This window comes from Lactuca saligna, chromosome 7, assembly GCF_052625555.1.
Source record: "Lactuca saligna cultivar CGN05327 chromosome 7, ASM5262555v1, whole genome shotgun sequence".
Taxonomy (NCBI): Eukaryota; Viridiplantae; Streptophyta; class Magnoliopsida; order Asterales; family Asteraceae; genus Lactuca; species Lactuca saligna.
Window position 1 is genome coordinate 63,543,746 of NC_136423.1, and position 12,324 is coordinate 63,556,069.

Here is a 12,324-nt window from a genome sequence, read left to right on the forward strand (position 1 = left end):
GGTAAGTATGGACATGGATGTATACCCTTGCTACCCAAGGACATATGTTGAACTGGAAGGACCTTTTATGACTATATATGTACACATGATATATAAGTAATATTTAAACGACTTTCGGACGAATACCCGATATCCCACCAGACCACATCTCAAGGCGCGAAAAGGAAGTAGGGCGGACAGCCTTCCTAAGTCTTTTAAACATTTCTTATATAACTATACATATAGAGGCATGCAATTTATAATATAAAAGCATAAATAAGTTTTGTAAGACATTTGAAATATAAGTATTATTTTAAGAAAAGATCGACTTGATGTCAATCTATAAAACAATTTGAAGGCATAAGTTTAATAAAACAGTTTAAGTATAAGGAAACATTTGTTTGAAACACAGTTGTAAATAAGTTTGAAAGGTAATGTACCGAGTAAGCTGTATAGTGTAAAAAGGAGTTTAAAACATATAAAATGTTTATAAAAAGTCATTTGAAGGAAACTGTTTGGTAAAACACCTAATGAGTAGCCAAATCATTTAAATGCTGTATATTAATCACATGTGATTGATGTAATAAGTAATATAATCCTACTTACTAATCACATGTGATTGACATAATAAGTAGCATGATTCTACTTGTATCCCCCCATAAAACATTTAAAAATAGTTTAAAATATTAGTTAAGGGGTATGAACTCACGTGCAGTAAGTGACTGGAATTGAACAGACTGTTATCGTACGGAAGGATCGGACAAGTGCTTGGTGTCAAGTGGAGACTTAGACACACACAATGATCCTAATTACATATGAAAACATATGTATATAAATAATTAGTGATTATAACACTAATTATACAAGTAATAACATTTAAGAAAACACTTTTGGTCAAGTGCTAGGAGGCTAATGGGTTGCAACAAAGGAGTGCAATGCCCCTATTTTGAGTTTAAGGTCTAATGACCATATTCATTGGAGTTTACGGCCCAGGGAAGTAAGCTCCTGGCCGTAAACTCCGAACCAAGGCTTGAAATGGTGCTTACAATTACTACAACTCTAGTGGGAATTTATTCAAGGCTTATACAAGTGTTTGGGCACCATATTGACTCCTTTGGGGAGTTTATGGCCCAAAGACCCTTTTCCCTTGGAGTTTACAGCCATAAACTCCCTTGGGAGGGTGATTATGGTGCTTTCAAGTCTCTATAATAAATAGGAACAATTCTAGCCTTTTTCACTTGGCTTTGGAAGAGTTTATGGCACCATTTGGTACCATTTCTTGGAGTTTATAGCCATAGAACATTTTGGGTCGTAAACTCCCTCACACATGGGGTTCTAAATGTTTTAGCTAGTCCATTACCCATCTAGGTACATGCCCAAATTGTCTCATGGCCTAAGGAAGTGTTTAGGGTGTCCTTTGACCCCTTTATGGGAGTTTACGGCCCAAGAAATACTCTTGGCCGTAAACTCCTCAATACTTGTGCTTTTCTTATGTTTCCTAGGTCCTAAACACATTAAGGTATTTGCCAAAAATAGAGTCCAAGCCTTTTGGGGGTGATTAGGGCACTTTTAGCCCTTAAAAAAGGGGTTTACGGCCCAAGAACATATCCTTGGCCGTAAACTCCTAAAACTATATGGTTTTGATTGATTTCTAGCCTCTAATGTTCATACATAAAGTCCTTAACTAGTTGCCTAACAAGGAACTGGGACTAGATGGCCTTTAGGTCTTGTTTTGGAGTTTACACCCCAAGAACGTTCTTGGGCCGTAAGCTCCCAGATCTTGTGTTTTGGACATGTAAATAATGTTATTAAGCATATAACAAGTATTAAAACACATCTAGGGAAGTAGACTCACAATCTGGGATGAAAACCCGAAGATCCGTGAGAGAGAAATTGGCTTTTCTCTAAATGGAATTCAACTAATGAACCAATTTGGTTCAGAATTCTATTTATAGTCCTGAGATTTTTGGCAGAAAATATTTCTTTTCGCGGAATGGATTCTAATGACCTAGAGTAATGGAATACAGTGTTTCACAAAATCCTAGTGCAACCACTCTCCTAATACCCCTTTTAGGTGTAAAACCCTGAAACTGCCAAACTTACATTCTAAGTCTGAATTTTCACTGTAACTTATCTACATCTATTGGCTTGATATGGTTTATTCAGAATGGAAATTTCGGGTTGTCACACTTCCGAACAAACCACTCACTATAGGTGAGTTCATACCCCTTAATTAACCTTTGAAATGCTTTTAAATGTTTTTAAAATGCTTTATGGGGGGATGGAAGTTGAATCATGTTAATTATTATATCAATCACATGTGATTAATAACTAGCATACAAATGGATTTTTCATACTTTAAACTGTTTTACCAAACAAATGACTTCAAGCTGTTTAGCAAACTATTTTACATGCCAAACTGTTTATCAAATTCACTTTTGTATACTAAGCCTTTTGTTTTACACTTTTCAAACTTATATATTGTTAAAACCATGTCTACTACATATATAGTTATATAAATAAGGTTTGAAGGAATTAGGAGAGATAACCCACTTTACTTACTGTCCTTGTTTGGTTGTGGTCTTAAAGTACCAGGTTGTTTGTCCGAGTGTCGTTGAATCCTTAGTTATATATTATGAATATATGTATATATAGAAAGACTTTTATCTCAGTTCAATACATTCAGTCATACAAACAAGTCTACTAATAAACTATAATAGGTATAGTTTAGGGTTATACTATTTACTACTTCTAGTCCAATTAAGCATACAAGAGTCAGTTCATTCATGAGTCATTACTTATTACTATGAGAACATATACAACTATACTAGGATGAGAACATATATAGCTATACTAAGATGAGAACATATACAACTATACTAGGATGACAACATATACAACTATACGATGATGAGAACATATGCAACGATACTATGATGAGAACATATACAACGATACTATGATGAGAAACAATACATTACATATACAAGTATACTTTAACATAAATGTGATGCACTGTATCGGAGCATGTCTTTATTTTCATGGCCCGAGTTGTAACCAGAATCTCCTAAAGGGAGAGCATGAGTTTGCGTATTGATCTATACTGTATTAACTATCCAACACCTTGCTGCTACCTACAGCGGGACCTACAGGTCTTCAGGTGCCAAATGTCATACCTATTGACGACTTACATTGTCGTGTTTTCCAGTCGATAGTATGGTACAATTAATCACATAATACCTTGATATAAATCCGGTTTAAGGTAGTTAGTACAACTTTAGTTCCTATAATACAAACACTACAGTACTACGTTAATTTTCCATTTACATTTATTTGGTGATCATTTCACTTAAACGTTAATGTACAAACTATATTTTGATAATGATAGTTATAGTTGTGAAATTTACTCACTTTTACAAGAAAAAAACATACAAAACAGTTGTGCCTTGGTAGAAGGCTACTTTTATACTAGTAGAAAATACAGGATTTTCTAGATGTTACAATCTTTTACAAACATTCACATACTTTTACTACAAACGTTTACAAACTCGTACTTCAAACATCGGTTCAAACATTTTGATACAAACATAGACACTAAATACTTATGAACTCACGAGCTTTAATGCTGATAAACTCTTTGAAATATAACTTGTATTTACAGGTCATCAGTAGACAGGTACCGATACAAGCTTTTGAGAAGATGGAGTGCATACAAGACTCATCTTATATTTTGATTCATGTTTTCGTGTCTTATATACTACATAACACACTTGTATTGAAATTTATATATTTAAGGCAATGGATGATGTTTTTTACTTGTTTACTATTAAACTGTGTTCTCATACTTTACATGACATCCTCCGCCCCAGGACGTTTCCGCCGTTCTCGGTTTTCAGGTCTGACAGATTGGTATCAAAGCATTGTTTATAGTGAATTGAGTATATCAACCCATAAAAGATATACTAACTATAAACACATTGGGATTAAAACACTCTAGCCAAGATTCTTTACTTTTAAATAATAAAATATTTAACTAAGTATACAAGTCTACATTCATACTAAAATCAATGTCACAATGACAAATACAAAAGTATTATGATAGTTGAATATCACAAGTAAGCTCGGGGATGTATGGTTAGTCTTGGGAGTAGCATAGCCTATTCAACTATGCTGGTCCAAGGAGTGACTAGCATATGCCCGAGAATGGTTGTGATATGGCAACAAGTGTAAAAACTTACCAACACTACTACAATGAAAGCACTAGATCAGAACATAAGTTTAAAAATACTATAGGAGTATTTTGTGTTACTATAATTACATATCTGAGAACTAAAAAGTTCTCTATCAAGTAGGTCAATAGTTGTTAAGTGCATACGCTAAGGTTGTATGAAATTCAGGTGTTATACACTCAATATCTGTGATCTTTGCTTCACTTCCTTTCCTTGTTTGGTTGTGGATTTGGAGTTAGGAACACTTATTCGAAGGTCTATCCTACTTAGATTTCATATAATGGTATACACTACACAAGTATTGACATAACTGATAAAGATCATCTTATAATTATCTTAGGTAGTACGTCTATTTATATAAGATTCTTATACCCCTTTTCTCGCGTAGATATCATGGTTGGATTCCATCATCATGGCGACCCGTACTTTCCACCCCACAGCAACGCTGGATGGCTTGAAGTAGTCTCCGATGATGAGAATAAAATCCCTTTGGATGATCGTCACACAGAAGGCTTCTTAGATGGATCTAAATCCGAGCCAGAAGTCAACAACCTACCTCAAGTAGGTCAAGTCCCAATTAACAACCCCGACCTGCGTTTTAGGGTCCCACACCCTTGTGGGCAACAAACTTGAATCGCTGGAGCGACGAACAAGGTTAACCCTTACCCTACAACGGGTAATGAAGTTTCTACAACATAAGCAAGGGTGGCTCGGCTGATCGAGCCCTACCCATCATGGTCAATAGGATTGCTGGGAATGTAGAGCAAGGTCGAGCAACCATCGGTCAGGTAGTGGAGATTGATGCCAGCACTGGTGTCAACACGGTCCACATTCGCCATCTCGAAGAGGCGATGGAAAGAACCAGAAGGATTAATGAGACTCTGCAACAACAACTAGTTACCTGACTAGCTGAAGTCACAGAACTTCGAGTTCGCCAGAGGGCTCATGAACGACACCTCCAAGAAGTGGTTCGTCAGATGGAAGACCTTAGGGTTCGCCCGAGGAATTCCCATCAGCATTAAAAGATGTCTAGCACATCTTTTCTTTTGATTAAGGAATAGCCTTTTGTATCTGTGCTCTATGAAGCACTTGCCTGTAAAACATTCATATCTTTCAGTAGACTATCTAGTCTACTAAGCTGTCAAATATTTTCCCTCATATGGTCTGATGTAAGACCCACTGTTAGGTCGTTTTTCTCGAACTCGTTTACATCAATAATACCAGTAATATTAACAGTTACCTAATCTGTTGGGAAAAATATGTAATGTTGTGTTTTTCCTACTCTTCTATTATACTGCTATTTCAAAATGTACACTCATTCAACTGTTGGACTATGGCGATTTAGCCCATCAAATACTCTCTTTACGCTTACAATTGATTCTAACCACCATGTACACCTTTCCTTTAAACTTATAGTTGAAGGATGGGTCCTCGAAAATCAACAAGGCGTAATCCTCCGAGTACTTCAACTCCAATACCACCTCCTCCACAATTCGATGCGGCAACTTTGAATGCTATAGTGGCTACGGCTGTGGCTACATCCATGGCTCTATATGACTCCACTGATGCCAGTAGAGGTAGAACCCTTGTTAACTCTTGTAACAACCCGAAATTCTGTACCACTTCTTGTAACTCTTTCGTAGTTCAATTCAAGCAACCAATCGTCGTTTCCAAATTCGATTCCGATTTTCTTGATTAATTAAGTCATTAACTTGTACGTATCTAAAATGACTTAATGGGTGTCTTAATACATTTAGAAATGATGTTAACACCCCATATTAGTGATCGGAATATTTCTAGAATTTACCATATCGGGTTACGGCAACCTAATCGGGTACGACCAAAAGCCTCGCCTAACGCCGGTATCGGGTAGAATTCCACCATGTCCAAAACTTAGACACTATATAATGTGTTCTAAGCCTTCATTTGATGTTTTTGGATTCACCTCACTACTCTCTCTCTAACCTCTCTCCTCATCCAAATCTAAGTTCCAAAAACAAAGATTTAAGGCTCCAAATCAAAGAGGTAACACCCTTAACTTGTTATCTAACCTCTTTAGCCTTCAACTTGATGTTTAAATTAGGATTTAGGACCTGGAACATATGTTTATGGCCAAGGATGAAGCTTGGGCCGTAAACACACAATAATGGGGTTTTTGAGCCATTTAACCCTTCCAAATCATAGTTGGGACTTAGATACGACCTTGAGGCTTACAAATCTGGACTTGGAACACATTAAACATGCATTTTGAGGGACAAACAAGAGTTTATAGACAAGGCATGAGCTTGGGCCGTAAACTCCTCAAAAATGGGGATTAAACACCTTAAATCATGTCTAAATGCCTTGTAACTGAACCAATAGCCTTGTGGTAAATCCTAGAACCCTCTAAAAATAGTTTGGGGGTTTGTGACGTATCAAAATGACACATATAAGAGTTTACGGCCTAGGCACATACTCTTTGGTCGTAAACTCATAGAACCATGCCAAATCATGCCCCTAATTCACCCCTAAGGCTTGGAAAAATTTCTAGAATCACATGTGATTGTTTTAAGTGTCAAAAAATTAATTTTTCATGAACATGGGAGAGTTTACGACCATAGTATGTATACTTGGCCCGTAAAATCCCAATTTGATGTTAAATGGTGCCCAAAAGTGATACAAAACCTTGGAAAATTAATTAGAATCACATGTGATTGCTCCTTGTGCCTCAAATCAATTTTTCTTCACCCTAGGAGAGTTTATGGCCGTAAACTCCAAGTTTACAGCCGTAAACTCCTTCTTAAATGATATTATTTCATTCACACTATTCCAAGGCATTTAAGTAATTCATTCCAACAATCCCCAAGTCCAAATAAGCCATTAAACCCTCAAAACCACACCCACATGAGTTCACGGCCGTGAACTCATGTATGTATGTGATATGGGGTTGTAAACTCACTTAAATGTTTACTCTTGGGGACTAAACTCAAGTCCCAAGTCCCTAGTACCAATACACGTCCGTAGATGTCACCCGGGTCACTCCAAACGCTCGTTTTTGAGGTGTTTAACCTCGTTGGAGTGTAATGTTCCATATAATTAGTGAATGTATCCCTAATTGAATATATATGGACATTATTTCATTTTACATAGGGACATCGCGAATAATCAAGCCCCAAACCCACATTTAGTGTCCGAAACCATTGCAATTCCGAGTCTAGTGAGTTCATACCCCTACCCTTTTTCACTATTTTCACTGTTTTCAGTGGGGGGGGGGGACACAAGCAAAGTACAAGGGATTTCTTGTACTCAAAATGTGTTTTCAAATGTGTGTTTCACATTTTATATGCTTTTAACACTGATTACTACAACTGATAACCGTTTGAACATGCAGATCACGTAAACATATATTTGTGAAATGGGTTTTAAACTGTTATGTTTTACATATATTTCACAAATGGCTTTCCACATTTTATCAGTTAAAAGCATGACATTAGAACATTTGAACATAATACCTGTACACTGTTTTGTCCTCGGTAACACTCCACATATATACGCGAGTGGAGGACTATCATATTATTACTAGTAAATTTGTTAATCCTGTATGATTGGAGACACGTCCTCGGCGAACACTCCACAGAGATACGCGAGTGGAGGACTACACCCGTAACTAGAATCTCTGGGATTTAGAGAGCGTGACTTGAGTGTATAGATCTATACGGGGCTGACTACCCCACACCTGGCTGCTCGCTACAGCCGAACCGAAATGGTTCAAGGGTGTCGAAAGTCATAAGTATGTGGACTACTTATTGCCACAGGTTTAGTCCATTGTATGGTTATGGAACTCGCAATTAGGATAACAGAGATTTACTTATGGTAATAATGAACAACTTTATACAATTCACAATATAACCAGGTTTCGGTATACATCTTTTACATCGGTAACCAACAATTAGGAAAGTATGGGACTTTCCTGGGAAACCAAGTACATAACCAGGTCTAACATGAATATATCTTTTACATAAGGTAACCAACATTCAGGAAAGTATGGGACTTTCCTGGGAAAATGTTGAACATAACCATATTTTACAGATACATCTTTTACATTGATAACCAACTTTCAGGAAAGTACGGGACTTTCGTGGGGAAACATTTACATAACCAAAAAGGGTAACAAATTAGATAACCTTACTTTACATCTTTTACAATTGGTAAAACAATCAGGAAAGTATGGGAATTTTCCTAGGAATACATTGGTACATAACCAGAACAGTACGTTAATCAAGATAACTTAACTATACATCTTTGCAAGAGAAAACATGTTTTTCAGTGTACAACTTTACTTTACATGTTGACAAACGATAACCAACCTTTTTAAGAAAATATGGGATTTTCTTGGTGTGCGTAACATTTCAGAAACAGAAAGGAAACTTGAACATTTCACAAACAAAAGCTACTTATGAACTCACCAGCGTTATGCTGATTTTCAAACCGCTTGTGTTCTCAGGTCAGCATTAGAACAGGTATCCAAAGATCCTTTTTGTCAGAAGACAGAGTACTCAGAAGACCCATTTCATTTTGTTCATATATATATGCTATGTAATACAACTTTAAAACTTTTCTTATGTAATGTAATGGTTGTTTTACTTTACTTACTATGTACATTGGATTTGATACTCAATGTGGAGTCAACCCCGGAAATGTTTCCGCCTTCGGTTTTCGGGGTGTGACAGATTAGTATTAGAGCCCTTCTTTATAGTGAATGAAGTATACCAAATCTTACATGGAATAAAAATATAAACACTAAAGGGCCTAAGTGCTCTGAATTAAAAGTATCTTCAAACTACAAGTATTTTCAAAAGTATAAAAGTATACCCAATCATCGCGATCCGTTACCACAAGTAGAACATAACATAAGTAATTGGGTGTTGTGTACTATGGTTAAACATGGGCAATTATTTAGTCGTGTCTAGGGTCAATATAGCCTGGCCAACTATATTCATTCGAGACACGACCAACATGTGCTTGGGAGTGACTGTGGTGTGCGGCATGCCTAAAACTTGCCCTAATATCCCAAACATCGAACCAGTGTCGTAATCAAATCATGAAATACTATGAGAGTATTTCTTGATCCAATCCTCTGTAGAAATCCTTATTCGAGTGGCGTTCTGTGATGATTCTTAGCGATAAATGATCTGTTATGATAACTCTTTCCTGCTTTATCGCTTATTCGGAACATATAACTACCATATCTATCGATTCAATGTAGAGGAATTACCATCCTCTCTCTTTCTTGATCTTATTAGATGAAGATGCCTCCCAGAAGGAGACCCAGCTCAAAGAACAACAATTCTTCTTCGCCACCACCTCCTCCTCAATTTGACCTTGCATCTCCAGATAGTCCTGACTGCTGCAATGGTGGCAGTTATGTCACAAGTGAACCCTGGTGGCTCAGGAGGAGGTCCCCAATCCCAGAACCCCGAAAATAGCCAGGGACACCAAAAAGGGGGTTCCTATAAGGATTTCATGAATGCGAAACCAACATCATTCAATGGCGCTGGAGATGTCATTTCCTTGTCCCGATGGTTCGAGAAAATTGAATCCATCTTCGAAATCTGTGCCTGCGTGGAATCTGATAAGGTCAAATTCGTAGCCTGTACCTTCGTTGATAAAGCTTTGACTTGGTGGAATGGCCGAGTAAAATCTCTGACCCTACCCGTAGCCAATGCCATGGGCTGGGAAGCCATGAAAGAGCTCCTCATAGCCGAGTACTATCCCCGTGGTGAAATGCAGAAACTAGAGCACGAGCTCTGGAACCTGAAGATGAAAGGTTCCGACATTGCTGCGTACACTTCCCGATTCGATGATCTCACACTTCTCTGCCCAGGATTAGTCACTCCTGAAAGAAAAAAGATCGAAAGGTTCATTTGGGGATTATCCCAACCGACAAAGAGTCATGTTTTGGCTACTCGTCCGGATACCTATGATAGTGCCAAGACTTTAGCCCAAACTCTGATTGATCACAACGATGATGCTAAGGAAATCACTACCACTTCTGAGCCGAATCAAAGGAGTGGTGAGAAGAGAAAATTCTGGAAGAAGAAGAAGGGTCAATCTTCCCAAGGATCTTCCAAGAAACAGCAGACTGTAGCAGTCCATGCTGCTACTACCCCCGTTGCTGCTGCTTCTGTTGTGGGATCCACAACTCCAACTCCTACCAGTAGATATACTGGTAATCTTCCTTTGTGTGACAAGTGCAAATACCATCACAATCCTTGTCCCTGCCGAGAACTATCTTGTACCAAATGTGGTAAGAAAGGGCACACAGTTCGATTATGCAAAAATCAACCAACCAATCATCTGGAGCAGGCGTTAGTCAAGCTTGCTACAACTATGGAGAGGTTGGGCACTTTAAAAGGAACTGTCCCAAGAAGTCAACTGCTGATAACACCGGAAGGGTTCTAACCATGGGACGGGAGGTAGCAGTCGCCGATCCCACTGTTGTTTCGGGTACGTTCCTTCTCGACAACTCATATGCTAGTATTCTTTTCGATTCGGGTGCTGAAAGGAGTTTTGTTAGTCATGCATTCAAACATAACCTAAAACATAATCCTCAACCACTAACTGAGATGTTTACCGTTGAGATGGCTAACGGTGAGAAAGAAAGCGCTAACGATGTATTCATAGGTTGTACGCTTACCCTAAATGACCACTCATTTCCTATAGATCTCATGCCAGTTTCCATTAAGAGCTTTGATGTTATCGTTAGCATGGATTGGTTGAGTCCCAACCATGCTAATATCCTTTGTTACTAGAAAGCCATCCATCTCAACCTTCCTTCGGATCAGACTCTCGTAATCTATGGCGATAAACCCAGTTCCAATCTTCGTATGATTTCTTGCATCAAAGCTCGGAAGCTCCTACGACAGGAGTGCATTGCTTTCTTAGCCCATGTGATCAACGAGAAACAAGAAGGTAAAGACCTTGCGAGCATCCCCGATGTCTGTAACTTTCCTGATGTTTTTCCCGAAGAGCTTCCAGGAATTCCTTTCGAACGTCAGGTCGAGTTCCGTATTGACCTAATTCCTGGTGCTACTCCCATAGCGAAATCTCCATATCGTTTAGCTCCAGCAGAAATGCAGGAGTTATCCAGTCAACTCAATGAGTTGCTCAGTAAAGGATTCATTACACCGAGTTCTTCACCCTGGGGAGCTCCGGTATTGTTTGTCAAGAAGAAAGATGCATCCTTTCGAATGTGTATCGACTACCATGAGTTGAACAAGTTGAGCGTTAAGAACCGATATCCTCTTCCGCGAATAGATGACCTCTTCGATCAACTCCAAGGAGCCAACTACTTCTCAAAAATAGACCTTCGGTCAGGGTACCATCAGTTACGAGTTCAGGAGAATGATGTTTCCAAAACAGCTTTTAGGACTCGGTATGGACACTACGAATTCGTAGTGATGCCCTTCGGTCTAACCAATGCACCGGCTGTGTTCATGGACCTGATGAACCGGGTGTGCCATCCCTTCTTAGACAAGTTCGTCATCGTGTTCATTGACGACATCCTCGTCTACTCCCGAAGCGAAGAAGACCACAAGCAACACTTGAGATTAGTGTTGGAGACCCTTAGATCCGAGAAGCTATACGCGAAGTTCTCCAAGTGTGAATTTTGTATACGGAAGGTAACTTTCCTCGGTCACGTGGTAAGCGAGCAGGGTATTCACGTGGATCCTTCCAAGATTAAAGCGATACAGAATTGGTCGGCACCGAAGACACCCACATAAATCCGTCAATTCTTGGGTCTTGCCGGCTATTATCGGAGATTCATCCAAAATTTTTCCAAAATCGCCAAACCCTTAACCACTCTAACACAGAAAGGTGTACCCTTTTGTTGGAGTGATAAACAAGAAACAACATTCCAAACGTTGAAGAGAGCGTTATGCAGCGCGCCTGTTCTGTCCCTGCCCGAAGGGACAGAGGACTTCGTTGTCTATTGCAATGCGTCTAATCAAGGCTTAGGCTGTGTGCTTATGCAAAGAGGAAAAGTGATTGCTTATGCCTCAAGATAGCTGAAAGCACACAAGGTCAACTATACCATGCATGACTTGGAACTAGGAGCTGTAGTCTTTGCATTGAA